General features: G+C 33.3%; 1 long non-coding RNA gene across 1 annotated transcript in view; it reads left to right on the forward strand.

Moving 5' to 3' along the window:
- Nucleotides 1-12,500, forward strand: part of LOC146872988 (uncharacterized) — a 103,393-nt gene that overhangs the window by 27,589 nt on the left and 63,304 nt on the right. Inside the window, exon 2 of the long non-coding RNA XR_014982241.1 lies at nucleotides 8,137-8,293. This is a non-coding gene — a long non-coding RNA (uncharacterized LOC146872988). The remainder of the gene's footprint in view (nucleotides 1-8,136; nucleotides 8,294-12,500) is intronic.

Consider the following 12,500-nt stretch of genomic DNA (forward strand, 5'->3'; position numbering starts at 1 on the left):
TTTTGTTGTTACTGTTGTTTCTTTATTGTATCTGGAATTTTTATTTGTTTTCTCTTGGCTCTTTTTTTCTTTTTTTTTTTATTTCTTTTATAAATAGCTCATAATACGATACGATATATTGTTACCGATAACAATATTTTCCTGTTTGATTTTTTTCAAGAGAATTTCTTTCACTTTTCTTTCTTAAAAAGATACAACAACAAAGATATAAACAATGTATATATATATATATTGTTTTTTGTTTAGAAATCGAATAGAGTCTATATGTTATTATTTAATTAATAATAAATAATGGAGAAAAGGATAATGTTTCCTTTCGCAGTTTGATACAACGTTAGATATCGGTTGATCTCATACGAGGATAGTGAAATAACGGGAATGGTTGTAATATAGGAACAGGAGCGGTAGGTGGATGATAGTTAAAGCCGGTCTTCCTTAACCGTGGCACTAAAGGCACAACCTCTTCTTCGTCTAACGTAACACGGCTTTGCGGCCTCTTTAACGCCAGCATTGCGTTGCGCTTAACGTTTACGGTGGCGCGAGCCAGACGCTCCTGGCTCTTTTATATTTTATAATGCTTCGTCTCGTTTCTCTCTCTCTCTCTCTCTCTCTCTCTGTATATTCTTTCTTACATAGATACACGCACACACATGTGTGTATATGTATATACATTTATATATATATATATATATATATATATATATATATATATATCACTTCAGTAAGTTAGAAGAGAGAAGCAACGAAAAGAACGAATCGTCGGAAGTTTTTTATTCGAGTTAAACCTAGCTCAATACCATTTTCATGAGCGATCGTTCTTTCGATAATAATTCCGAGTGAATGTATCGTAGGTTCTTGCAGTGATTTCGAGAGGAGCGATTGAATAACGACGTCGTTTGCCTCGCATTATTTTTTCTCCCATCCCCACCCCCACACCCACCCCTCTTTTTCTTCTCTTCTTTTCTTTTTCTTTTTTCTTATCCTTTATTTCGCTCACCCACCTTATCCTACCCTCTTCTACATCCACACCCATACTATCCGACGAGGAACGTTCAATCCTTATAAAAGTACTCGACGACGACGACGACGACGACGACGACGACGACGACGACGACGACAAAGTTCGACTCGATTTATATCGAACTTTCTCTTTAATCGATTTTATTTTTATCTTTATATTTATATTTATATTTATTTTTATTATTATTATTATTATTATTATTATTATTATTATTATTATTATTATTATTATTATTATTATTTCGAGAGTAAAAGAAACGAACGATTCGCATATGTAATCGCGGATCTACGATTTAAGTAGGCGGTTTAAGTCGAGGATTTACACGATTTCGAACTTTCGCTTATCCTTAAAGGTAAGAATAATCTTTTGTAATGAAAAAGAGAGATTTTAAGAGAAATGACAGTAACTAAAAAATAAGAAGATGAAATAGAAGAAGAAGAAGAAGAAGAAGAAAAGAGATTAAATTTCAGATAATTATTTCGCGAATAAATTCAAATAAACGAATGATATCATTGTACCTTGGAATCTTTTATTTCGATTCGAATAATCGTTATCGTCGACCTTTTAACGACCTTCTTCAGCGCGGTCATTGTTTCACTCTTGAATCATTCTCCTCGTAGAATCGATAGATCGAATTACTATCTTCTCTTGGCGGGACGACTTGTTGTACGGTTCGAATTATCATCCTAACCATTTGAAATTACCGTTTCGCAATATACCTGTCCGACACAAAGGAGATTTAATTAATGGAGCAACCGAGAAAATGGCCGTCGTCCGCCTATCACACTCTCACTATCTCTCTCTCTCTCTCTCTCTCTCTCTCTCTCTCTCTTTCGATATCTCGATATCTCTCTATTTCTCTTTCTATTCTCTTCTCTTCTCTTCTCTTCTCATTCTCACGGTTTGCAATTTCAATTTCTCTTTGGAATGTCCCTGGTCGAGTGAAAAGGTGCCGCCATCATCGTCGTCCTCGCCGTCGAAGGACTACGTGGCTCCTATTAAATGCATTTTCCAAATTCCGAAACTCCTTGCAGCTAGAACTCGTAAATCATGCTTTGAAACTTCGGTCAACTTCTTCCTCTTCTTACTCCTCCTTCTCTTTTTCTTCTTCATTTTCTTTGTTGTTTTCTACATGGGAGTATATAAGGATAAGGATTTTTTAATTCTTTGATTTGTAAGGGTATTAATAAGATATTTATACAATATCTTTTTATCCTCCATTTCTCCTTTGTATTTTTTTGTATTTTTTTTTTCGTCTTATCAAAAGTAATGTCATTTTAACAAAAAAAAAAAAAAAAAAAAAAAGAAAAAAAAACAAAAAGAAGGTAAAGATTCGTTTAAAATTCCTTTGTAAAAGATGATACATTTTCTACAATTTTAAAACATCTTAGCTAACACATTTACGAACTTAGGAACATCACGGTTGATATTATAAAGCATGTTGATTAAAATTTGTGAAGTATGTTAGATATCTGTCTAATAATACATATCTGATATACTAATAATATATAACGAAACTATTTAGGTATATTGATTTGAGGACAAGAAGAATATTCTTTAAATATACACGTACACATACATTACGTTGCGCGATATTTCAGCAATTTTCGTATTAGCAAAACTCGCTCGTCTATCCTTTTTCTCGTGTCGTACATATTTTTCCTTTCTTTTTTTTCTCCTTGCTTTTTATTTACCTGTTTACTTTTCCTCTTTTTTCTGTTTTCTTTTTATTTATTTTTTTATTTATTTTTTTTTTGTTTTTTTTTTTTCATTTTGTCGCAAAGCGACATCGATCATCACCGCGAACAAGATCGATCTTCTCTTGGATATCCCACATTTTTGTAATGCTCTGTTACGAGCGCGGCCCATCATATGCAACTGAAACATGATGGGGGTCCATCGTGCGATTAGAAATTCTATCCGCGAAATCATCCCCGAGCATGGTAGTTCGTTTAGGATGTAACTAGTATACCATATCGCATAGAGTGTAGACAAACACGACTGATATTTATCCTTATCGAGTAAATGAATCGTATATATGTACGCTCGCTTATTCCCATTTCATGAAATCTAATATTGTTAACGTAGTTTAGTTAGTTTCTCTCGTTTTACTTTATTTTAGAATTAATGTATTAAATTTATATTTCATATTTCTATTTAGTAATAATATATCGTTGATCGATCACGCATCAAATATTGTCATCGTATATTGCTAAATATTTTATTATTAATTTTAACGAATATTATATCGTACGTATAAAAGCTTACAGATAAATCGAGTTGTTCTAATCTCTTGATAAAACAAATTTTCCTATTATATGATATAATAAAATAAATGATATATGAAATATAATAAAGTATAGATATATAGTTTTAATCTCGTATTAAAAAAGGAAAGAAAGAACAAATAAAAAAAAAAAAAAAGAAGCATTTTTTTTCACAAAATATAATAAAATCAAATCAAATCAGATAAAAACAAACGAAATAACAAAATAATCAAGTTCCGTATATTATCACCTTTAAAGTTGTATTATATTCGAGGATGGTTGAAGTCACGTTGGTAGAAATCACTTTCATGGGGAGTTACGACACCATGATTTTCGAGCAACAAACTGAGGATGCAAGCATGACTGTGTCTGTTTACAAGCGCAGGCACGGCAGGCGGTGGATAGGCAAATTCGACATAAATTTTGGCAAACGGAAACAAATAGTTTGTTCGTCGCCGAGAAATGTCGCTCGCTTGAAGCGTATTAGAGTAGGTACAGAAGGGAGTTGATTAGGGTTGCTAGGTTTGAAACGGTTGTCCTCTATCGTTACATACATATATCGTGTTACATTCGGACGATTCACTATACAAACGGTACTATGTTCTAGCATGTGTTACTTCTCGTGTCGATTTCTATCATTCAGTTTAACGAATTATATTACGTACATACAACGTGTATTTAACGTAAATAATATGTAAATCGATTCGTTTGTATTATCTTCTTAACGTTTCTTCTTTCTCTCTCTCTATCTCTCTTTCTCGCGTTAATTAATCGATCATTTTCACATTCCTAAAATATTAATTATTCGTTTTTGTCTTTAATTTTGCAAAGCCTCAAACTCGTTCGATATCAAGATCATTTATATCGAAAGGAAATACCTTTCTATTTCGAGAGATCTATTTTCACGAGAGAGAGAAAGAGAAAGAGAGAAAGAGAGAGAGAGAGAGAAAGAGAGAGAGAGATAGAGATAATTAGATCGATCTTCTCTTTTCGTCTTCTCCTCTTTTCTCTTACGGCTCTCCGTATAATTGCAATTTAACGAAGTTCGCTAGAGAAAGATAACTTCTAAGGAACAATTGTAACGACCCTTTGGAAATGTTAAGAAAATCGATAATTCAAAGGACGCCTAAAAAGTCGGCTAGCTACTGTTCCAGCACAACGTACTACCGTCAGTTCGTACAAAAGGGTCGAAAGAAAAAAAGGGGAGCGCAGTGTAGACTGCGGGAAGAGGGCGCCGGGAGGAAGGAGGAGGAGGAGGAGGAGGAGGAGGAGGTATAGAGAGAATGGTATAGACGATAATTAAAGCTGTCATAGAGTCGAGAGAAAATTGACGGTAGTAGTATAGTAGTTATATCTTACAAAGCTCTGTGTGCCTAAGCTTTCCGACAAAATTCAACGAGTCCATCTTTTTTTCTTTTTCTAATGATTATCTATACCTACGTCTTTATATATCTATATATATATATTTTTTTTTTCATCCTTTTTTAAACAAGAATAAAAAAGAAAGAGAGAGAGAGAGAGAGTGAGTGAAAGATGAATAAATCGAAATAATCGATCGTTTATTATTTTTTATTTTTTTACTTTTTCGAGTCGGTAAAGGATCGGATTAAATTTTGAGAGAGATAAAGAGAATGATAGAGAAAGAGAGAGAGAGAGAGAGAGAAGAGTACATATATAAACGTATACGTTACAGGTTAAAACGCTTAAGTCTGCCACCTTTTGTTACGTACAAATGAAGTACATTGGACGGTGCAAATAATAAAAATACTATCTTTCGCTTTTGTACTACGCGATATGATATCTACAATTTTTTATTCCTCTTCTTCTTCTTCTTCTTCTTCTTCTTCTTTTTTCTCTTTTTCTTTCGTTCTTTCTTCTTTTTTCTTTTTTTTTTCCATTCCCTTTCCCTCTTTCCATTCTTTCTAGTCTCTTTAAATATGAAGTGCATGGAGGGCCACTGGAATTCTCTCTCTTTCTATCGGTTTCCGCAGGCGCCCTATATAAACTGAATCGATTCTCTACGCTACCAGTACACACACACACACACACACACACATATATATATATGTGTATACATAGAGGAATAACCGTCCATTCCATAACGCGATATGAAGTCTGGTAAATAAATCAAATCAACTTTCATGTAAACACGCGCGTCTCGATGGTACCAATGTGTTCTCTCGCTTTCTCTCTCTCTCTCTCTCTTTCTTTTTCACATACATATACACACGCATATATACACACATATTTTCTCCTTACCCTTTCTCCTTTTCCACGAACAAAACTTTCGTCATAAGCGTATTCGATATCTCTCTTATTCACTTGCAATACGTATATTTCCTTTATTTTATATTCCTCTTTTTCTTCGATAGAAATCCTATCGTAGAAACGCCCGCGTCCGTCGTTGTCCAGAAAGAAAAGAACTCGAGAAACCGATGCGCTAAAGTGAATCTCTGTCTGTGTATGTGTGCGTGTGTGCATGTGTGTGCGTGTGAGAGAGAGAGAGAGAGAGAGAGAGAGAGAAAGAGAGAGAGAGTGAGAGAACACGTTCGAACGCATACGTTTCGACGATAAATAAAGCTATGAGGGAGATTTCCTTCGATCTTGAAAAATCAGAATGAAATAAAAAAGTGTATGTAGTATAGGAGTCATGTTCCTACTACATATATATATATATATGTATACACATCCTCTCTCTCTCCATGTATATATGTATGTACGTATAGAGAAAAACGAGAAATAAAATGGGGGATGGGCGATACGGTAACAAAGTTGTTCCGTAGTACGCGATTTGAAGTTTTGAATATGGCACCGATGAACGGTATCGAATTATTATCGACACGTCGATCTGCGTCCTTTGATTTTTATTTATATATATATATATATATATATATATATACAAATATATATATATATATATATTTGTATATATCTACGTATGTATGTATTTATGTGTATATAAAACTATGTTTGTGTCTCCTCAGTCCGCCGACTACTTCAGTATCTCGTCGAACGTCGAACTACAAGGAACTAGTTTAGAATTTTACACGGTATTTGTTTACATCTAGATTAGAAAACTTTTCGTACCACCCCCACCCCCCGGCCCTAGCCGCCCCTTTCCTTAGTAATATACTAGAGTTACATTGAAGTCCTATACAATTTGATCTATTATTATTTTCTTGTTATCACATTCGAAAGTTTATCGTTATATAATTTATAAAGGGAGGGAGAGAGATAGAGATAGAGATAAAGAAAAAAAATAGATAGATAGATAGATAGATAAATAGAGAGACAGAGAGAGAGAGAGAGAGAGAGAGAGAGAGAGAATCTCGATAACAACGAATATAATATATTATGTAATATCCGTGAGTGGAAATTTAATTAGAGAATTATTATAGTAGGATACTATAATGGTATAGTCGTATTGTGTAATTAATTATCTTGTGATGGACGTATCATCGGTTCGCCTGAATGAAAATAGAGAAGCTCCCGAGCTTTTCGACGGAAGTGGTCGCGAGAGTGCCTTTATTTTCAATTTTCATAATAGCCGTATCGACCGACGACGACGGTAACTACGGCGGTGGCGGTGGCGGTGGCAGTGGCGTTGATGGTGGTGGTGGTGATGGTGGTGGTGGTGGTGGAGGTGGAAGTGGTGGCAACGGCGGCACGGGACCGCCTTGAACGAAATGCGTACGTTGAGGTTAGGGGATGAAGCTCCGGGGAAGATGAAGTGGATCGGTAGAAAGGATAGAAAGAGGAAGAGCGATATAATCGGAAGAAAGAGAGATAAAGAGAGAGAGAGAGGGGAGGGGGAGGGAGGAAGGGAGGGAAGGAGAAAGGGATAGAGAATCGCCGGAGGATAGATATCAATCATATAGGTGGTTCGAAGTTGTCGAGTCTTCGTCGCGCGTTGCTTGTGCTGATAAAGACTTCAAAATCCAGCTGAATAATGCACACAATGTATTATCCTCTTTCACTTCAATTATGAAACTGGAAAAATGAAATCTATCTTCTTTCGTGATAGTTAATGAGCCATATAAAATGATCAGATTTATTTATTTTATTTTTTATATACATTCATTTATTTCTTTTTCTTTTTCTTTTACTCTTTTATTATATAATTAACAGACACTTATTACTGACATACAAATATTTGAATATATTTTTTAGATCGAAAATTCGTTGAATCATTTTTGTAATATATATATATATATATATATATATATATATATATATATATATACATATAAAATCATATATTTTTATTTATCTGTCTATGATAAATGTATTTTAAACTAACGAAAAATATAGTGAACTTCGTTGGGCCATGAAAAGGATCGTTTGGTTGACAAAAAGAAAAATAGAAATTGCGATGGTTTCCTTTAGTTTACGATTAAAGGACATCGCGAAGGAAATATCTATAACCCCCCTTTCTCTTTTTCTCTCTCTCTCTCGCTGAGAGGGATAACACAAAAAGGAAAAAAAAAGAAAGAAAGGAAGAAAAAAAAAGAAGTCTAACGGAAAGAAAGAAGCGAATGGAAAAAACAATAACTTTTTCATTCACCGCAGAGATATTACTAGATGTATATAAAAGATACGGTCGCACTATAAAAACCGATACGATGTCGCCGTCGTCGTCGTCGTCGTCGTCGTCGTCGTCGTCGTCGTCGTCGTAGTCGTCGTCGGTACTCTCCTGCCGAGGACGAGAGCTCTTATATTCTCTTCTTAAATCTCCCACGAGTATATTATTGCAGAAATATATAATATGTACGTAACTACGTAGTTACATACATACCTACATATGTACCAACGTATTTTAAGATTCCCTTTTCTTCGCTCGTTTTACAGGAAATCGTCGTCGGCCATGAGAGTTCCTTGGCGTCGTAATCGACGATAGAACGAAGAGAAGATCGAGGAGAAAGAAAAGAAGAAGGAAATAGAAGAGGAGGAGAAAGAAAAGAAGAAGGAAATAGAAGAGGAGGAGAAAGAATAAGGGGAAGAATGAGTAAGTGCCATTTTCGAATTACGTTCTTTCGATTTTTTTTTCTTTTTTTTTTTTTTTTTTTGCAGAGTTTATATAAGACCAGCACGAAAGAAAAGAGAGAGAGAGAGAGAGAGAGAGAGAGAGAGAGAGAGAGAGTAAATAAAAATTTTAATATATATTTTATCGAAGACTTAACGATAATTCGATGGATTAATTAATTTCATAAATCATTTCCAAATATTGTTCCATATTAATTTGCTAATTGTATATATATATATATATATATATATATATATATATATATATATATATAATCTCTATGATCTTATATATATAATATATCACATTCTCTTTCGATCTGGTCTTATTTAAAGAATAAACACGTTCTCATTCGGTATTTCATATTTCCTTTAACGTCCACGTCCATATCCACAGCATTATCCAACCCCCTTGACTCCTCCCCACCACTCCCATGGTCTATCGGTTCACGAACGATACGGTCTAGCCTAGATTCGTATTCGTCCCTACGGTATAATTTCCGTGCAAGAGGTGCGGATATTGGTATACAGGGTGTGCCGGGTCAAACTAGTATAGTGTATAAGTATGCGTTTGAACAAAACGCGAAACTACCCTTTTCCCTTCTCTTGGCATTTACGATCTTCCGTTTTAATGTGTATAAGGTGTATTAATTAATTAATTCCATAGAGAGAAACATATCTTTTCCATAGTGTTATTAACGTTTATCATCTTAATCGTCAATAAAGAAAATATATATATATATATGCCCATCAATATCTATTCTAATTAAGTACATACTTACATGAAATAAATATTAAATAAAGAACACTGGAAATAAATAAACTGGTTAATCGTATAAGAAAAAATATTTTATGTGATATTATTATAAAAAAGTTTCATCACACACGTGTTACACATATACGCACACATACACACACACACACACACGCATATGCACACACGCACGTACACACGTAAAGACGTACACACGTACACAGACGTACACGTAAAGAAAATTAAGTTAAATACTTAAGATCGCGTGAATTTTCGACTCACCCTATAGATGACGTCCCTTAAGGTTAAACGCGCAATATCCAAGCCAGCTTGTCCGCCATCAACGTCTTCCTACGATTTATCGCGACGTTACACGCGAACCTTCCGCTGCCGCCTTTCCGCCGGAAAACTTTTTCAATTCGTGCCAGTTTCGCTTATTAGCAGGCGCGAATTTGTCCGGCTATTAATCCTCTTTCTTTTCATGCGCACTTTTCCTCTTCCTTCCTTCCTTCTTCTTCTTCTTCTTCTTCTTCTTTTTTTCTTTCCTTCTTTTTTCTTTCTTCTTCTCTTTCTTCTTTCTTCTTTTTAACCAACCACGACCACCACCGAACATCACTATCCACATCACCTTCTCAGCATTTTTCTTTTTTTTTTTTATTTCCTTTGCTTCTCCATGAACACGAAAAATCGATACAAAGTCTCGAAAGCGCTGATGTATATTAAAAAAAATCGTGACACATAAGTAAATAATAAGTACTTTACTTATATACTTATCCCTACATATTCCTCCCTGTAAGTACATGTCATACTATATATAACTACTTACATATGCATTTACGTAGACATGTACACCGTAGATATAATCGATTCGTGTCATAAATCAAAAAGACAAAACTAGTTTCGATTCAGGTGGATAAGATCGACTCATCATATATTCCCTACCATCTCGATTCTTTCTATACACAGGTACGCGCGCACGCACGCACACATACACAAACGTGCGCGTACATATATATATATATATATATATATATATGCTCCTTCTAGCCCATACACTCAACTCGATTTTATTTCGATTTATCCTATAAATTCATTGGCCGATTTATTCTGGAATCGTTTAACCCCCGTCCCGGGCCCCCCTCCCCACAACCTCACCCTACTCGATTTCTCTCTTTCTCTCTTTCTATTTATGGTTTATGCATGAACATAATTTAATTCTGAAAATCGGGTTAATCTAATAATAATTGATAGACGGTCTAATTAGTGATATATCGCAGGCGAATCTAATAACGAAATAAATTTTCTGCTAGAGAGATCAAGGGGGATCATCACGATTCCGGGAATGAGGGAGGGGGGGGAGTGTGGTGGGAGGGAGGGGCGAACGGAAACGCGAATGTATTAATTAACGATTAGGAATACGAAATTCATCGTAATTATCGTTTTGTATTTTACTATTTTTATTTAATATTTCAGCGTCTTGAGACTCTTAATAATATATAAGCAAATAAATAATACGTATGTATATGAAGTAATACATATCTAATAGGTATCTCAGTAAATACAAGTGAACAATGTAAATGTATGTACGTGATATATCGTTTCCTTTTCATTTTTTCTCTCTTTTTTTTTCTTATTTTCTTTTTTTTTTTTTCTTTTTTTTTGTTTCTTTTAAATTTCTTCTTCTATTTTCATACGAGATACACACGCGAACGTGTCCCTATTGTCTAATGCAAATAACGATAGTATGCATTTTATTAATTATAACACTCCACTCACCTGTAACGACATTAACTTTAACTAACTAACGAGCCGGTACGAGGGATCTCTGTTATATGTGATATTTCTCAGGTTCTTTTTTTCTTTATTTATCTTTTTTTTTTTCTTTTGTTATTTATTAATTCATTATTGAATCGTCCAACAACGTTAAAGACTCGTATACAATGAAACAAATATCAATAAAATAGAACATAACGAACGGTGTAAAATAAGTACGCTGTTGTTTTGATGATAATGATGATGTTGTTGATGATAATTATTATTATTATTATTATTATTATTATTATTATTATTATTATTATTATTATTATTATTATTATTATTATTATTATTATTATTATTATTGTTATTATTATTATTATTATTATTATTACTATTATTATTATTATTATTATTATGATTATTATTATTATTATTATTATTATTATTACTATTATTATTATTATTATGATTATCATCATTAAAAATTGTTGTTAACGTGTTGGCGCGTAAAAAAATAAAAATTGGGAAAAAGAGAAAATAAATAAAAAAGTAAAAAAAAAAAAAAAGGAAAAAGGTAAAAATAAAAAAAAACGACCCGGGTAAATTGCGTAACTTGTTATTTCGTCTCGATTGTATTTTATATTATAATAGAGATTGGATAATGCAGGTACCTACAATAAATGTGTATACGTAAATATATCACATATAGATATATACCTCTCGATTAATAAATACATAAAACAATAATGCTAGCTATCGTCGGTGACTTTCAACGTATGCATAGACATATGCATATATATATATATATATATATATATATATATATATATATATATAGAGAGAGAGAGAGAGAGAGAGAGAGAGATGCAATAGTGAATGGTCGGCTTGTGAAGATATTAATGCCAACGATTAATGGCCCAAAACATTACGTTAATCGCCATTAGCCGTACGCACTCACGCAAATTTATGCACGTAAGCATATATATGCGAGCACATAGACACATACACACACACACACACAAGTAGATACACAGAATTTGAATTCTAACAGGGATCAGCGTCATTCTATCATGGTTGTATATATACATATGTGCAAGGATTTCTACGAAATATAAAAGCCTGGTTTAGTGAACGTAAGTACATATAATACTATATATTAGAATAAGTCTCTTTTTTTCTTTATACATTCGTATAATGTATTTCTTTTTTTTTTTTTATCAACATCTTTTACATATAATTACTCTTAAATAAATTCATATAATTTTGTCTTCTTTCTTATTTTACTTTTTTTTTCCTTTCTTTGTTTTCTTTTTTTCTTTTTTTTCTTTTTTTTTTTTTCTTAAACACTCATCGACGTTCATTCGTCGGTGTTCATTTATGAGATTCAAGAAATCTTTAATAAAAGAAAGAAATGAAAGATGTTTAATAGTGTTTATCGTTTGAAGAAAAAAAAAAAAAAATCTAAGTGACTATTAGAGCCCAACAATCCAACGGTATTAATGATAATGACGTGAATAAATATGAAAGACAGAGATAGAGAGATAGATAAATAGAAAGACTGATAGAGTGATAGAATGAGTGGCAGAGATACACATAGTCGAGTAAGCTTCTTAACGTCGTTGATGAACCATTATGTCAGCTCATAATTTCATTTAGTGAGAGAAAGAGAGAGAGAGAG

This window comes from Vespa mandarinia, chromosome 5 (assembly GCF_050613455.1).
Source record: "Vespa mandarinia isolate Hongniang chromosome 5, ASM5061345v1, whole genome shotgun sequence".
Lineage (NCBI taxonomy): Eukaryota > Metazoa > Arthropoda > Insecta > Hymenoptera > Vespidae > Vespa > Vespa mandarinia.